Source organism: Triturus cristatus, chromosome 11 (assembly GCF_964204655.1).
Source record: "Triturus cristatus chromosome 11, aTriCri1.1, whole genome shotgun sequence".
In the NCBI taxonomy this organism is placed as follows: domain Eukaryota; kingdom Metazoa; phylum Chordata; class Amphibia; order Caudata; family Salamandridae; genus Triturus; species Triturus cristatus.
In genome coordinates, this window is record NC_140594.1 from 660,343,970 (window position 1) to 660,362,160 (window position 18,191).

Sequence of the window (18,191 nt, forward strand, 5' to 3'; positions counted from 1 at the left end):
TTAGCTGGACTTTTCACTTGTACAAAACCATTGAAATTCCCCCGTTATAGTTAGTTCAGCTAACTATAACTCGCGCGCCCGCAATGCACTGCTGATGACGTCACATATTACATCACTCATGACATGGTCAGTGACATCCCTCATGACATCACTGATGAAATCTCAAATGACATCACTGATGACATCATCCTTGTGATAGAGTGGCAGACCTCCTCTCACCCTAATATAACCTTTGATACACACATTCAAAAATAGAGACTAAAATTTTCAAAACAATGGACATACCAATACCAGTTACAACAACCTCTTCAGTAATTCTAAGATCCACATACACATCCACTCATTCACCAACAGTCCTATACAGTCACTCATACATGTACTCACTCATCATATGTACTCATACACCTATACATCCTGTTACACAATGCCACTCATCCATAGAGTTACTCACACACATAGTCACTCATGCTAATAAAGAATCAAACAGACATTTACTTGCATATACAGTTATACACACACCACCACACTTACTTCTACGGAAACTTACACATACTTAGTCTTTTAAACAATCACTTATAGAAACACATACTTATTCATACAGGAACTCTTTCAATCTCTCACTCTCACACATACTCACATATATACACCAATAGGCACATATACTAGTTTAAAACATATGTAGTTACTCATAAAGACACTATTGAGACAGTCATTCACTCACTAACACACCCATACACACACTCATCCACCCATACAGTCCTGCACACATGCTGTGTTCAACACATACAAACAGTGAGTCACTCATTCATGCACCTATGCACTACGTAATACCCCCCACCGAACCATGCAGACACTCAGACTGATACTCAAAAAACCAACTAATAACTAGGGGTGGGCGGAATTTGCGCAATCGCGTTACGCAAATCTCCGCGAAACGGTAAAAAATCTCCGCGAACATGCAGAAATTCCGCGAACACGCGGAATTGCTTGTTCGCGATGCTTTTTTCCTGTTCACAGTTGCTGTTTGCGGGCTCGGGGAGAAATATCTCGCGAACACGCATTTTGAGAACGCGAACAAGAAAAAATTTCGCGAAGTCGCGGAAAGCAGACTTTTTGGGCAATTTCGCGTTCTCCGCGGAACGCGAAATTACCGAAATTCTGCAAATTCCGCGAGCGGAACAGAATTTACCGCCCAGGCCTACTAATAACCTATATAGACACCCATGAAGCTACTCACCAACCCATGCAGCCACTTATACACAAAGTGAGAGACTGATACAGATATTTACATATTTAAACATTACTCACTAAGCCATGTATTCACTATGATACACTTAATCAGTCAATTACACAATCAATTTTTCAAAAACAAATCATCCATTTAGACACTTATATACCCATTTATTCTTCCATCGACCTTGAGATATACATATATAAAACATATTTAATTTTCAGAAAAACACACATTCACTGGATGATGTCATCAGTGATGTCATCAGTGTTGTCATTTGAGATGTCATCAGTGATGTCATGAGTGATGTCACTGACCATGTCATGAGTGATGTAATATGTGACGTCATCAGCAGTGCATTGCGGGCGCGCGAGTTATAGTTAGCTGAACTAACTATAACGGGGGAATTTCAATGGTTTTGTACAAGTGAAAAGTCCAGCTAACTATAACACCCCTGAAACCTATGGTTTTTTCACTGAATATATATATATATATATATAGCTCGACTACACACATTAAGTAACATGCATACAGTGGCCAATGCTGTTTGGATGGTGAGAACTAGTTGGATGGATGAGCGTTGTTGCATAGCTGGTTAGATGCAGATGTGGATGGATTGATGGTTGACTATTGCTCATGGTTTGATGGATAAAATGTTAGGAGTGAGTGGCTGGATTTGTGTTTTTATAAGAGAGAGTGGATGCACAGGTGTGGGAAGATGTATATAGAGGGTTGATGAATGTCTGCAGATTTGTTAGACTTGTCATCCTTAGGGTGGTCTTCCTCCAAACTGCCTGCTTACCTCCTCTTTTTGCTGTTTTTGTTGTTGTTGGAATTAGGACTCTGAGGACATTACCACTGCTGACCAGTGCTAAAATGCATTTGCTTCTCCCCTAAACATGGTGACAATGGTGTCTACGTGGCATATGTTGTTTACTTGTAAGTCCCTAGTACAGTGGTTCACCTTATACCCAGGGCCTGTAAATGAAATGCTACTAGTGGGCCTGCAGCACTGATTGTGCCACCCACACAAGTAGCCTTTCAAACCTGTCTCAGGTCTGCAATTACAGTGCCTGTGTGTGCAGTTTACTGCCACTTCAACTTGGCATTTTAAATCACTTGTAAAGCCTTAAACTCCCCTTTTATTACACATAGGTTACCCCTAAGGTAGGCCCTAGGTAGCCCTAAGGGCAGGATGCAGTGTAAGTAAAAAGTAGGGCATGTACTTTTAAGTTTTGCATTTCCAATCAGGGGTTTCAATTAATCAATCAGGGGTTTGTTATGCGCAACTAATCACCCGTAAGGGTCTCAAGGTGCTGGGGGGGGGGGGTGGGGGGGGGTCGCAGGTTCCAGTCCATCAAGGAGGGGGTCTGTCAGAGAGCCAGGTTTTGAGGTTTCTTGCGAAGATGGGGAGCGATGTCTGTCTGAGGTGGAGATGAAGGTTGTTCCAGTCTTTGGCCGCGAGGAAGGAGAAGGAGTGGCCTCCCGTTCTTGCCTTTCTGGCTCGGGGGACCACGGCATAGGAGAGCTGAGCTGATCGTAGGGTCCTTTGGGGTGCGTGAAATTTGAGTCGGCTGTTCAGGTATGCTGGTCTGGTGTAATGGAGGGCCTTGTGAGCATGGGTTAGCATCTTGAAGGTGATTCTAGCTTCAATGGGGAGCCAGTGAAGTGTGCGCAGGTGCTGGGAGATGTGTAGGCCTGGGCTGTAAATTCCGTTCCGTTCGCGGAATTTGCGGAATTTGGGTAATTTCGCGTTCCGCGGAGAACGCGAAATTGCCCAAAAATCTGCGTTCCGCGACTTCGCGTAATTTTTGCTTGTTCGCGGTCTCAATATGCGTGTTCGCGAGATATTTCACCCCGAGCACGCAAACAGCGATCGCGAACAGGAAAAAAGTATCGCGAACAAGCAATTCCGCGTGTTCGCGGAAATTCTGCGTGTTCGCGGAGATTTTTTACCGTTTCGCGGAGATTTGCGTAACGCGATTACGCGAATTCCGCCCACCCCTAGAGATGTGGCAGTGTCTTGGTAGGTTGAGGACCAGCCTGGTGACAGCGTTTTGGATGTTCGGTAGCTTGCGGGGATGGTTTTATTTATTCCGGCGTAGAGTGCGTCGTCGAAGTCGAGTCTGCTGGTGACCAGGGCGTGAGTGACGGTCTTTCTGTGTTCGAGAGGGCTCAATTTGAAGGTCTTGCGTAGGAGGCGGAGGGTGTGGAAGCAGGAGGACGAGACAGAGTTGATCTGGTGGTCCATTTTGAGCTCTGAGTCCAGGATGATTCCCAGGTTGTGTGCGTGGTCCGTGGGGGTGGGCGGGTTTCCGAGGGCGGGTTGGGCCACCAGATGTCATTCCAGGTGTCTGGGTTTGGGCCCATGATGAGTACTTCCGTTTTGTTGGTGTTTAGTTGTAGGCAGCTGTTTGTCATCCATTTGGTGGCGGCTTCCATGCCTTCTCGGAAGTTGTGTCTGGCGGTGTTGGGTTCGTTGGATAGGGAGAGGATGAGTTGGGTGTCGTTTGCGTATGACACAATGTTGAGTCTGTAGATTCTGACGATGGGGGCGAGTGGAGCCACGTAGACGTTGAAGAGCATCGGGCTGAGGGAGGAGCCCTGGGGGACTCCACAGGTGGTAGGTGTAGGGTCTGAGAGGAAATGGGGGAGTCTGACCTGCTGCGTTCTGCCTCACAAGACCTCTGTGACAAGCTCAGCACCTTTTACCACCACAAAATCAAGAGCATCTACGACAATTTCGACAAAGACAACCAATACACTGAACCCTCACCGACCACCCCGATACCCTGACGCCAACGATCGACAACTGGACAGCCCTCACCACTGAAAACACTCTGAAGACAATGAAGTCAATCCACTCCGGAGCCCCCATGGATCCCTGCCCCCACCACATCTTCAACAGAGCCTCCGACACCATCGCACCCTTGCTCTGCCACACCATCAACCGCTCCCTGGCGACTGGGTAGCGACAAACACCCAAATTAGTTTTCCACTACTGTGGGGCCTACTCCTCTCATAGGCTAGCATTAGGAATTCCTTAATACACTTTTAAGCTGTAATTCCTGATAAGAGTCGCTGCATCATGTGTCATATCTTTAGAATGGTAATGATAAATCTTCTTTACTGATGAAGTTGGATTAACCATTACTATTTTAGAAATGCCACTTTTAGAAAGTTAACAACAATGAGAAATGGGGCGTGTCTGCGCCCCAAACCAAACGCACTGCGGAATGTGCTAATTAGCAATAATTAGTTCCTTTTAAAACACTTTTAACTTGTTTCATTCATCCTTTTACTCCTCTTCTTTGTTTTACTCTCTTAATTTTTTGTCCCCACTCGACATACGCCTTTTTTCCAAATTTCTAGTGTTCTGACTGTGCCCCTCCGGACCTCTTTTAAGAACATGACTGCTGCGAAGTTCATCAAAGGCAGTGTTTATTTAAATAAAACCCAATGCCTTTCGGGCAAAGAAATGCCCTTCGTTAGGGGCACTGTGAATAACAACAAAAATAACAACCAATCAGTAATAATCATACTGTTACATCATATTTGATTGCTCTTTTACAATATAATGTTTAATTTGCCAAAACTAATATTTCCTTGCAAGCTCAATTTTTTATTACCCTGAAAAGCTCCCCCTATCATTTTTCTGTCAGCCTCCCATCATTATCAGTAAAATACTTTTCCAGGATAATATCTCCTCCTCCCTCTCCTAGTTCGACAACCGTTAATCTCTCATAGCGGTAGGGCTGCATGTTCCACTTCTAGTTTTCCCCACGATCTTTATCTTTCCCTGTGCTTCACACGTTTACAATCTTTTTCCATTGTGCAACATTAAGCTAACCAGCATTGTTCGTTATCACTCGTAGATACACACATACCTGCCGCAAACATTTAAAATCCGCCCGTCCTTCTCTTCCTTACCAGAAATCATTATTCCTCCCATGCTCCCTTGCGTTTTTAAATTCCTCCCGATCAATCAGCTGTTCTGACTTTCCCTCCATCAAGGTTGACTACAGAAGTTGTTCATGGGGTGAATACTACATATCCCATAATGCAATATGATCAACAAAACTCAGCTTAACAGTCACAATATCCAAATGTAATACAGAAATAATGTCATTATATACACCATGACGGACTCTAAAGTTAATTTCCTTCACGAATTAACACTGACTTACCTAGATGTTCCAACAATCGTGTGGGGAATTTCATTATCATCTTTTTTGAGTTCATTTCATCCGGCGGGTGCAATCCCGTGGCTGGGCAATCATTACTACGTGAATTGTTTACTTTTAGAAAGTTGACATTTCTCTGTTCTTACTGCTCTTTGTTCTTTGCCGCCTGTCTCCAATGCATGTCTTGGGTGGATGACAGCTATACTTTGTGCATTCGATCTAGGCAGTCACAAACACAGGAAGGGTGGGTGTGACAGAGAACTCATCTACATTCATCTGCATTCTGACACCTCTTCCTGGGCAGGAAGGGGGGGGACTGACTGTGGAGACTCCTTTAATATAGAATGTCAGTGGTGTTGCTAGGATGGAATGTTGTTGTTCAAGGAAGGGGAGGTTAGAGCTAGAAAGCAGGAGGAGGAAGCTGGAGGTACCTGATACTTTGTACTACTAATAAAGATATTCAACTTCAACTTATGTGGAGAGATCTTTACATTGGCGACGAGTAGACCATCTGCGCAGGGGGCAGACAAGGAGTACCTCCACCCCTGGAAAGAATCCTACATTCATTTTCACGAACCCACTACTTCAAACAAAAGAAAAGAAAAGAAAAGAAAGAAGAAAAGATACCTAAAGTAACTGGTATGTACCTTCTCCGAACTCTCTGAGTCCTGAACTTTACTATACTTCTTCAGCTCTTATCTACATGGATTTTGCCCGCATCTAAATATTTATTGCCTGCATCTAAATATTTATTGTCAACATTGTTCTCCTTCTTGCTAATATGGAAAGCTTCTGGGATATCCATCCCGTGTTTCTGCGAATTCAACTATAACAATTGTGTGTTTGGATTCGTGATCGCTTCAAGTGATAGACTGTAACCGTTAACGTTGAAGCCAGGTTATGTCTTTCTGCAAATAACTGTGGAGGTGAAAGTGTTTATTTCATTTGCATCAATTCCAAAATACCAAGTACGTAAATCTCCACTCGCAAAATATAAGAAGAGGAATGTTCTTCGTAAACATACCGTTGCTTGCATCCTCTAAATTAAGTGGTTGCGCGTGAGTTCGGCGCCTTCAGCGGATCCACAGTAGAAGCGCGAGTCTCTGTACCAGCTCGAGACCGGAGCGATCGCGCCTGAAGAGAAGATTTCAATGAACACGCATACGCGGAAGCGTGCATACGTCATCCGCATGCAAAATGAGACCAATTTTCTCTGAAGAATGAGCCAAATGTACACGCACTGAAACAGGGAACTCTTCCAGCGCTTTTAATACAGTACTACACAACCTAAAGCAAGAACTTCTTATCGACAACCTGAAGACAAATGAGCCAAAATGTACGCGCACTGAAACTAGAAACTCTTCCAGCGCTTCTGATACCTGTTCAGTTTTGTGTGCCCTTCGTACATTGCTGCACAACCTAAAAGCAAGAACTTCTCATCTGGAGGTGTTGTGTCCACCGCTTTATGACTTTTAATTCATCAGTTTTCATCTTTAATTTTCTTGTTTCTGTTAACATAAATTTCCTTTTCAGGGTAATTTCTTACATATTATTATTGTGCTTGGAGAAAGAAAATTGTTCAAATGGCTGATCAGGGTTTGGCAGCCCCTCCTTCTTTCCTTCCTACTCCTGGGGACCCCCCTATCCCTTGGAAAGAATGGAAGAAATTATTTCTCACTTATGTTTTGGCAACAGGTGCAGACAAATATGGTCCTGTACGTAGACAAGCTATACTACTCCATCATTTGGGAGTTGAAGGGCGTCGTCTTTATGAGGATCTTCCCGAGATATCATTAGGTGTAGGTGATGGGCAACCTATAAATGTTTATGACATGAGCATGTTGATGTTGGAAAAAAGATTTATTTCAAAAATTAATACAGTGTTAGAAAGGCACAAATTTTTCTGTCGTGCACAGAAAACGGATGAAGATATTGCAACTTATGTTGCTGCGTTGAGGGGACTTTCTTTAACTTGTCGCTTTGAGGGATTAGCTGATTCACTTATACGTGATCAGATTGTGAGGTGTACTAACAATAAAAGAGTACGAGAGAAGTTGCTCATAAAAGATTCTACGCTAGAAGAAGCAATTCAAATAGCAAAAGGTCTGGAACACACAGCCCTGTGGATAAAAGAGATGGACAAGTGTACTAATTCCACAATTCCTAGGGATGTGCGGTCAAATGATTCAGTACCAAAGAGTTTAGATTCTAAGGAACAAGAAATTCACACGAGTGTCAACGAGACAAAAAGTACTAGACCTATAGTGAAACCAGCTGGAAAAGTACACCCTAAGCCCCCCAATAAAACTGTGGAGATTCCCAACTCAAGCAGTATGACTTCACGAATCAATACCCGTGTCTTTAAATGCTACAGGTGTGGTTCGCCTGGACATATTGCTTCTAGCACTAGATGTATGGCCAGGAATACCTTGTGCAGAGCGTGTGGTAAAAGGGGTCATTACGCGAAAGTATGTCATTCTAAAACCCAATATGTGCACGAGGTAGATGATACCTGTGAAAGTGTTCAAGAATTTATGTTGTGTGTTGAAGGATTCTCTGTCCTTGATGGAGAATGTTCCGACATTGTTGGTAATGTTGATATAACCACTGAAAGTACAGGCAAATTTCAAAAGCCGCATTGCATCATAAGATTTGATACAAATAATGTAAGGATGCTAGTAGACTCAGGGAGCTTATATACTTTATTATCCAAAGAAATGTATCTTGAAGCATGGGGTGTCAAGGGTGATATAGAATCCTGGTGTAAACCCGATATCAGAGCAGTAGGTTACGGAGGTAAAACTATTGACATTTTGGGATTGAAATGGATGGTAATTGAGTTTGGAGGAAGGAAAGTTTTTGGTCGAGTGTATCTCACAAAACAAGGGTCCAATCTGTTGGGGTGGCGCCATCAGAAGGATTTGGGAATTATGTTGGATCCAAATGCCATCAACCCGGTCAAATTCACAACCATTAATAATGTTGACGACTTTGAGAGTAAAATAATGGAGACATTTTCTAATGTCTTCTCCGATAAATTGGGGAAGCTTGCAAACTTTTCTCATAGAATAATCCTCAAAAAGAATGCAACACCTGTGGTTCATAAGATGAACTTAACAAGTTATTGCGTGAGGGGATTATAGAGCCAATTGAAGCCTCGGAGTGGTTGGCTCCGATTGTGGTCGCACCTAAGGATGGTGGTGCCAAGATTCGTTTGTGTGTGGACTTACGCGACCTAAACCGAAACATTTGGGTCGATAGACAACCCCTACCCAACATATCAGAAATGTTGACTGCCATGGGTGGAGGGGAAGTTTTTAGTGTTATCGATATGTCTGCAGCATACCACCAAATAGATCTTGATGAAGAATCAAGGCATCTCACTTCGTTCGTGACACCTCTAGGTGCATTTCGTTATCTAAGGATGCCCTTTGGCTTAGCGTCTGCTTCTGCGGTATTTCAAAGGGTCATGCAGAAGATTTTTGTAGGTGTAAAGAATGTCTTGTGCTTTCAAGATGATGTATTGATTGTGGGAAAGAACAGTGAGCACCACGATGAAGTATTGTATGAAGTACTGAAACGTATGGGCAGAATGGGTTGACCATAAAGAAAGAAAAATGTCAATTGAAAAGGAAGTGCGTGACTTACTTGGGGCATGAAATTTCACAATATGGGATAAAGCCTAAGAAAAGTATTGTTTCTGCCATCAATAATGCTCCTACTCCCCTCAATAAGGACCAACTGAAGTCATTTCTAGGACTAGCTGAGTACTGTTCCAAATTTATAAAAGGGTTTACAGAGATTGTTGAGCCGTTGAGGTTACTGATGAAAAATGGAGTTACCTTCGATTGGAATGACTCATGTGAAAAAGCATTCTCTAGTGTAAAAAGAGGTATCCTGCATGCACCCACTTTAGCACATTTTAATGTCAATGCTAAAACTTTTGTTACAACTGATGCAAGTGCAGTAGGAATCGGAGCGGTTTTATCTCAGGTGTGTGATGGTGTAGAAAGGATCATAGGGTTTGCCTCCAGAAGACTCCAGGGTGCTGAAGCTTCATACTCAGTAATTGAGAAGGAGGCTCTTGCGTGCTGTTGGGGGATTAAACATTTCCGTTATTTTGTTTGGGGTTCGCCCTTCAAGGTCCGCACGGATCACAAACCTTTAGTGCATTTGTTCAAGGGAGGCAGAGGTCTGGAAGGAAATGTGACTCCTAGGATCTCGAGATGGATTTTATCAGTACTTGAGTACAATTTTGAAGTAGAATATGTGAAAGGTCTGAAGAATGTTGTGGCTGATTGTCTGTCCAGAATGCCTGTGGATGTGGTGGATACAGATTGTGAGGATGATGTAGATGTGATTAGGTCTAATGAAGAACAAGCCTTTGGTAAAGAGGAGTGGGAGTCTGCGATGTTGAGTGATGAAGTTTTGCCAGAGGTGATGAAATGTGTATCAGGAGGATGGAGGGAGAGTCCCTGCCAAGATAAGCGCTTTAGGGGCTATTATCATGTAGAAAGTGAATTGAGTGTGAGTGAAGGGAAGTTGTGGAGGAGGAACAAATTGGTTCCCCCGATCACCTTAAGAGTTAAAATAATGAATATAGCGCATGAAGGACATCTGGGGAGAAATATGACAAAAAGGCGTGTTAGGCAGTCTTTCTGGTGGCCAAGCATGGACAGCGATGTAGAGGAAGTTGTGAAGGAGTGTTACGCATGTGCAAGGAGTGATAAAACAAAGGTTGTGAGGCAACCTCCTCTTACGTGTAGGGAATTTCCTAAGAATCCGTGGGAGAGATTAGCGATTGATTTTCTTGGTCCCATTTCTAAGCTAGGTCCACGTGGAAAGTTCTTGATGGTGCTTGTGGACTACCATTCTAAATGGTTTGTTGTTGAATCTACTGAATGTATTGATACCGAGAAGGTGATTGGATTTTTGGAAAGGACATTCATAAGTGAGGGAATACCTAAGACTCTAGTTTCGGATAATGGAGTCCAGCTTGTTTCTAAAAGAATGACAGATTTTCTTGGGAGTCTAGGTATTGTTCATGAGAGGGTGGCAATGTTCAGGCCACAAGCCAATGGCTTGGTTGAAAGAGTCAATCGATTGTTGATGGAGAACATTCAGCTTTCATTAGCAAATGGGTTGTCGTGGTCAGAAGAACTTAAGAAATTGGTATGGTCGTATAGAATGACACCACATTCGGTTACTGGTATCTCTCCATTTGTATCTCTTAAAGGGCGTGAACCGGGAGTAAAAGAAGTACTGGGGTGGCTCAAGAATAAGGAATGTGTTTGGGTGGATCGAAATGCAGTGGGGAACAGTGTAGCGAGCCAGCAAGAAACATCTAAAAAATATTACAACATGAGAAAAGCAGTAAAGGACACTGATATAAAAGTGGGAGATTGGGTTGTAATAAGAAGAGGAGGAGTTGTCATTAAGGGAGAAAGTAAATTCTCTCAACCTGTACAAGTTAAATGTGTGAACAGGAATGTCCTCATTCTTGCGGATGGATCTGCTTGGAGCACGGGAAATGTTTCTAAATGTCGTGCTCCTTAATGTACTTGTATAGCAATGCTATTGGAAAGGAGTAATGTTTCTATAACAATGTAAATTTCTTTTCGTTTTCTTTTAATTGTCGTATAAGTGCATTTTCATTTTGTATTTTTAATTGTATTTTGTGTGAGGGGGGAAGATGTGTGGAGACTCCTTTAATATAGAATGTCAGTGGTGTTGCTAGGATGGAATGTTGTTGTTCAAGGAAGGGGAGGTTAGAGCTAGAGAGCAGGAGGAGGAAGCTGGAGGTACCTGATACTTTGTACTACTAATAAAGATATTCAACTTCAACTTATGTGGAGAGATCTTTACACTGACACACTGAAAAAAGGCAGTGTCCTGTTTCCCACACAAATAGCTGTTTACCCCCTACTGATGATCTGGAGCCAGGGCTGGGAAGAAATGAACACCTGTGCACTTCAAGGCCTGAAATCACCACCACTTCAAAGGCACAACTGGGTATAACCTGGCCTCTGACCCTACCAAGACAGTACACCACTGGACCTGAGAAGAAGTCTGCCAGGAGTAAAAACTACTCTGCTACAAGGATTGCCACTCTGCTTGGCTGTTGCTCTGGAAGAATTGTTTTTCTGCATTGCTGTGCTGCCCTGCTCCCTGCTGATCTCTTGCATGCTGAGGACAAGGACTACATCCCTCTCACTTGAACCTACATTGACTCCTTGGCCAATCCCGTCCTGGGCTCTTGAAAGGTGATTTCTGCTGTACACAACCATCAAAACTGACACAGTGATGACTTTGCGCTGATCCCAACCGACGCATTACCCTTCGATGCCGACGCAGGAACTGATTGACTGCATCACTTCGGCAGGCTGCACTGCTTGATGAAGATGGACAGTGCAGTTCAACGATGAAGCAGAGCCTGCATCGTAAACAGGTTCTTCAATAAAGCCTAGATCGCCTGCGCGGATTGGAACCAATGCATCGAGACTTTGATGTTGGCGCTTGCTCCATCCATGGAACTGTTTAAGCAGAACCTGCAGGAGTCCTGTAGCCGGCCTGCCCTCCATCGCGGGCAGCCTGACCTTTGGATTTAGATCAGTCCAGCGTGACCTCAAGTAACCCCTTATTTGCTTCTAAGCCCTACTTTTTGATTTATTCTTTTCAAATTCATAGCTCCGGTTCTACTCATTGGATTTTTTGTTGTTTTGGTCTTATTTTACTCATAAAAATATAATCTATTTTTCAAACCCTGGGTGAAGGCTTTTTTGTGGTGTTTTGATTGTGTTACTGTGTGTGTGCTGCACAAATACTTTACGCATTGCCCCTTTAGATAAGCCTAACTGCTCTGTGCCAAGCTACCAGATGGTGAGCACATGTTAGCTTTTACTGTGTATCTACCTTACCCTGACTAAAATGGCGGTTCCTGCTTGTACAGGGTGCATACTCTGACAGCCAGAAACCCCAGTTCTAACAGGATTGAAGGATAAAAAGATGAGGGAATGGGTGGATAAGAGCAAGCAGAATTGTAGATTGAGAAACATGAGCTTCCCAGGAAATACTATAGCGGTGCCTGGATAGCATTGGAAGCTCTGCTGGACTGCATGCTAACATTGTCAGCCATGCACTGTGCACAGCTGACATGTAGGGCCTGATTCACATAATTAAACTTATATTTTTGTGTATGATTATGATTGTTTGCTATTCATAAAAGTATTTTACTAGTAGTATCCTTAGGGCTGCGGAGTCTCAGCACATAAAAAGATAGGAGAGGGAGTTGTATATGTGATGGCTTTAATGATGCTTCATATTACTCTGAGCTATTTTGTACTTACTTTCATACCTCTAATGGCTTACTCGTTAATAGAGTAATGTGTAAAAAAGTAGCATGGATGATGTTGTCAGTGATGTCATGAATTATGTCATTTGAGATGTCAACATTGATGGCATAAATGATGTCATAGAACATCTCATGAGTGATGTAATATGTGAGGTTGTAAGCAGTGTAGGGCGGGGCATGTGTTATACTTTGCTCTGTTAACTATAACATGGATTTCCAATTTTTTTACCATAAGGAAAATATGATAATAATTCCTAACTATAATTCTAATAACTATGATTCCCCATATTTTTCAACATTAAGAAATAGCGCCTGTTTGATGAACCTCCACGAACCTTTCCAGACCTTTGCTTTTTCTACATTGGCAGAGGATGGAAAGTTTTACAGTGATTAGCCAAAGAGAACCAAAGGTAATGGGAGGATCCCAAAACACGTTTGGGACCAATTTATTTCTATATAGACTTTGAACTCACGCGTAGAGGGCCAATGCTCAGTCCTAATTCCAGGAACTTTGGCAGGATTACACATTACGGTGTGCAAATGATACTTTTGGGTACTACAGGTAAGTATTTTTAAAGTTATAAGGCATTTCAGCTTATTGATATACCTGTTGTTGTGCTACTTTTGCAAAATTTCACGGTATTTCATGTAACTACCATAGTACATAGCAATGACAAGGCATTAAAAAACATGATTGGCTAATGAATGCCTTTGCAGAAGTCGAAGGAAGCCATGTTGCTTTGAGGGAAAACTTTACCTGTGTTCCATTTGTGCCCTTTGACATAGGTAAGTATTAGGATTGATACTTTTCCCCTTCCTTTTACCCCTTTATTAAAGTGGAATAGGTAAGGAAAATTATTCATAAGTTTCAATATAATTTTTTTTAAAAAGGGCAGAGTACAGAGGTAAAGAAAATGTCAAAAAATTAAAACTACGCTGTACTGCACTGTATTGTTCAAATATAGTACGCTACATTGTGTTTTCAATTTTTAACATATTAAAATCTTCACAAAAAAATCTACAGAGTATGATGGCAATATGTGCAAATTACAGTGCAGTTCTCCCTAAACTGCTGGCAAAATATATTGAAAATTATACATACATTTATCTAACTATTATCACTTTCATAAAGTGGTAATTGGTAGGGAGCAACAATAAAATCCAATACTTACTTATATATAAGGCCCTAACCCAGAATGCAGTGAAAGTGTCCTGAAAACTACATGGCTGCCTATTACATTTTTGTAAAGACAGCCTTTGGCCAATCGGATACTGCCTTCATATCTGCATGTACTGTGGCATACTGCAAATTCAACGCGGTATGCCACAGAATAATATATTAATAAGCATATTAACACTTACAACTTTAATACTAATTAAGCTATTTACACCTACTACCAACGTTTAGAATTTACACTTTGCACACTATATTCCTGACATATTACATCTACATCTGTTCACATATTTTCATGCTAGGTCTTTTTCAAGAAGCACAGTGCACTCTTCACCACTCCACTCCACTCAATGCCACTCCACTCTACTCTATTACACACTACACAACTCCACTCTGGATCACTACACTATACGGCACTCCACTCTATGCTAATCCACAGTACGCCACTCCCCTCTACTTTAATCCACTGTATGCCAGTCCACTGTCCGCCACTACACTCTAAATCACTCCACTGCATGTTATTACACTCGACAATACTCCATTCTATGATGCTACAGTGTATGCCACTGCACTCTACACCTTTCCACTATGCACTACTCCACCCTACGCAATTCCATTCTGCGACACTACACTCTACGCTAATGGTATTACACTGTACAATACGCCACTCTACTCCACTACACTCTATGCTGTTCCACTAAATGGCATGCCACACTATGTCACTCCACTGTACACCACTAAAATCAACATTGTACTACTCTACACCACTTCACTTTATGCTACACCACTGTATGTCACATGTCACTCCATTGTAAGCCACCACAGTCTATGATATCTTGCTCAACACCACTTCACTGTATGCCACTCTGGTCTACATCACTCCACTGTACCCCACTCAACACTAAGCCAATCCACATCCACTATAGGCTATTCCACTGTATGCAACTATACTCTATGCCACTACATTCTACGTCACTCCACTGTATGGTATTCTACTGTATGCAACTGCACTGTATGCCACTATACTACACGCTGCTCCAGTCTGCACTATTCCACTCTACTACACTCCCCTCTACACCATTTCATGCTATGTTCTTCGACTCTATGCCACTCCGCACTACATCACTACACTGTACACTACTCCACTGTACACAAAACCACTGTATGCCACTCCACTCTATGCTATTTCACTGTCTGGCACTTCACTGTACACTACTACACTCTATGCCACTCCAATTTATGCCATTTTGCTGAACACTATTCCACTCTCAATCAATCAATCAAGCATTTTGTATAGCGCACTACGCACCCGGAGGGTCTCAAGGCGCTTGGGGAGGGGGGGTCCACTACTGCTCGAACAGCCAGGTCTTGAGCTGCTTCCTGAAGGCGAGGTGGTCTTGGGTCAGACGGAGGTGGATTGGGAGGGAGTTCCAGGTCTTGGCGGCCAGGTAGGAGAGGACCTTCCTCCTGTAGTGGCTCTTCGGATGCGGGGGACGGCGGCGAGGGTGTGGTTGGTCGATCGGAGCTGGCGTGTCGGAGTGTAGAAGTTGAGGCGGCTGTTGAGGTATCTTGGGCCTTGGTTGTGGAGAGCTTTGTGTGCGTGGGTGAGGAGACGGAAGGTGATTCTTTTGTTGACCGGGAGCCAGTGCAGGTCCCTCAGGTGACCGGAGATGTGGCTCTGTCGGGGGATATCGAGGATGAGTCTTGCTGAGGCGTTCTGGATCCGCTGGAGTCTCCTCTGGAGTTTGGCGGTGGTTCCGGCGTAGAGGGAGTTGCCGTAGTCCAGTCGGCTGGTGACGAGGGCCTGGGTGACCGTCTTCCTGGTCTCGGTGGGGATCCACCGGAAGATCTTACGTAGCATGCGCAGGATGTTGAAGCACGACGAGGAGACGGCGGTGACTTGTCTGGTCATGGAGAGGGAAGAGTCCAGGATGAAGCCCAGGTTGCGTGCGTGGTCTGTGGGTTTGGGTGCGCTGCCCAAGGCGGTGGGCCACCAGGAGTCGTCCCAGGCGGAGGGTGAAGAGCCCAGGATGAGGACTTCCGTCTTGTCTGAGTTCAGTTTCAGGCGGCTGTTCATCATCCACTCGGCTACGTCTGTCATCCCTTCGTGTAGGTTGGCTCTGGCGGTGGCGGGGTCGTTGGTGAGGGAGAGGATCAGCTGGGTGTCATCGGCGTAGGAGATGATGTTGAGGTTGTGTTGGCGTGCGATGGCCGCGAGGGGGCTCATGTAGACGTTGAAGAGGGTGGGGCTGAGCGAGGAGCCTTTAGGAACGCCGCAGATGACTTCGGTGGCTTCTGATCTGAACGGGGGGAGGCGGACTCTCTGTGTCCTTCCGGCGAGGAAGGAGATGATCCATTCTAGTGCCTTCTCTTGGATTCCGATGTTGCGGAGGCTCTGCACTAGGGTGTGGTGGCAGACAGTGTCGAATGCCGCAGAGAGGTCCAGGAGGATGAGGGCCGCAGTTTCTCCGTTGTCGAGCAGGGCTCGGATGTCATCGGTGGCTGCGATGAGGGCGGTCTCGGTGCTGTGGTTGGCCCGGAAGCCGGACTGCGAGAGGTCGAGGGATCCATTCGTCTCGAGGAAGGCGGCAAGCTGCTTGTTGACGGTGTTCTCGATGACTTTGGCCGGAAACGGGAGGAGCGAGATGGGGCGGTAGTTTTTGAGTTCGGTGGGATCCGCTGATGGTTTCTTCAGTAGAGCGCTGAGTTCGGCGTGCTTCCAGTTCTCTGGGAAGGTAGCGGTGTTGAAGGAGGTGTTAAAGATGTCCCGCAGGTGGGGTGCGATGATGGCGTTGGCCTTGTTGTAGACGTGGTGCGGACAGGGGTCGGTTGGGGATCCGGAGTGGATGGAGTTCATCGTGCGGATGGTGTCTTCGGTGGTGATCGGGGTCCAGGCGCGGAGGGTGGTGGTGGGGGTCGTTGGTGTGGTCATAGGGTGCATCGGTTGTGTGCTGAAGCTGTTGTGTATGTCTGCGATCTTGCTGTGGAAGTAGGAGGCGAGGGAGTTGCAGAGGTCTTGTGATGGGGTGATGTCGTTGTTTCCGGCATTGGGATTGGAGAGCTCTTTGACGATGTTGAAGAGTTCCTTGCTGTTGTGTGCGTTGTTGTCCAGTCGATCCTTGAATGCGGTTTTCTTGGTGGTGTGGATCAGTTGGTGGTGTTTTCGGGTTGTGAGCTTGAGGGCGGTTATGTTGTCTGGTGTAGGGTCTCTGCGCCAGGTTCGCTCGAGGGCCCGGCAGTTCTTCTTGGAGCTCTTGTGTTCGTCGGTGAACCAGGGCGCTTTCTTACTGTCTGCTGGGCGGGGTCCTCAGTGGGGCGAGGTCGTCTGCGCAGTTGCTGATCCACTTCGTGAGGATGTTGGCGGCCTGGCTGGGGTTCGCGGAGCCGGCGGGGGGGTCTTGGCTCAGGGCTGCGGCGAGTTGGTCGGCTGTGATCTTGTTCCAGTTTCTGCGTGCGACCTGTTGCTGGTGGTGGTGGGTCGTGTTCTTTTTGAAGCTGAAGTGGACGCAGCTGTGGTCCGTCCAGTGGAGTCTGGTGGCGTGGCTGAAGGCGATGTGCTGGCTGGATGAGAAGACGGGGTCGAGTGTGTGTCCGGCGTAGTGGGTGGGGGAGGTCACCAGCTGCTTGAGACCGAGGTTGGCGAGGTTGTCCAGCAGGGTGGTGGTGTTGCGGTCGTTGGTGTTCTCCAGGTGAAAGTTGAGGTCCCCGAGGAGGATGTAGTCAGCGGAGGGGAGGGCGTGCGGGCTGATGAAGTCGGCGATGTCTTCGCTGAATTGTGTGCGTGGTCCCGGGGGTCTGTAGATGAGGGTGCCTCTGAGGGTGGTCTTGGGGTCGGTGTGGATCTGGAAGTGTAGGTGTTCGGCGGCTGTGAGGGTGTCGTCGGTGTTGGTCGTGATGCGGATGGTGTTCTTGTGGACGATGGCGATGCCTCCTCCGGTCTGGTTGACGCGGTCCCTCCGGGTGATCTTGTATCCGTCCGGGATGGCGATGGCGATGTCGGGCGCTGAGGAGGCGTTCATCCAGGTTTCCGTGAGTAAGGCGACGTCTGGGGATGTGGTGTCGATCAGGTTCCAGAGTTCGACGGCGTGTCTGTGGACGGAGCGGGTGTTGAGCAGGATGCACTTCAGGTGGTTGCTGCTGGTGCTCGATTTGGCGGGTGTTGGTGCAGTGCAGGTCCGGATGCTGGTGAACTTGCAGGAGTGGCAGCTGAAGGGTCCGTGGGTGCGTCTCGGTGTGGCTCAGTGGCATCCG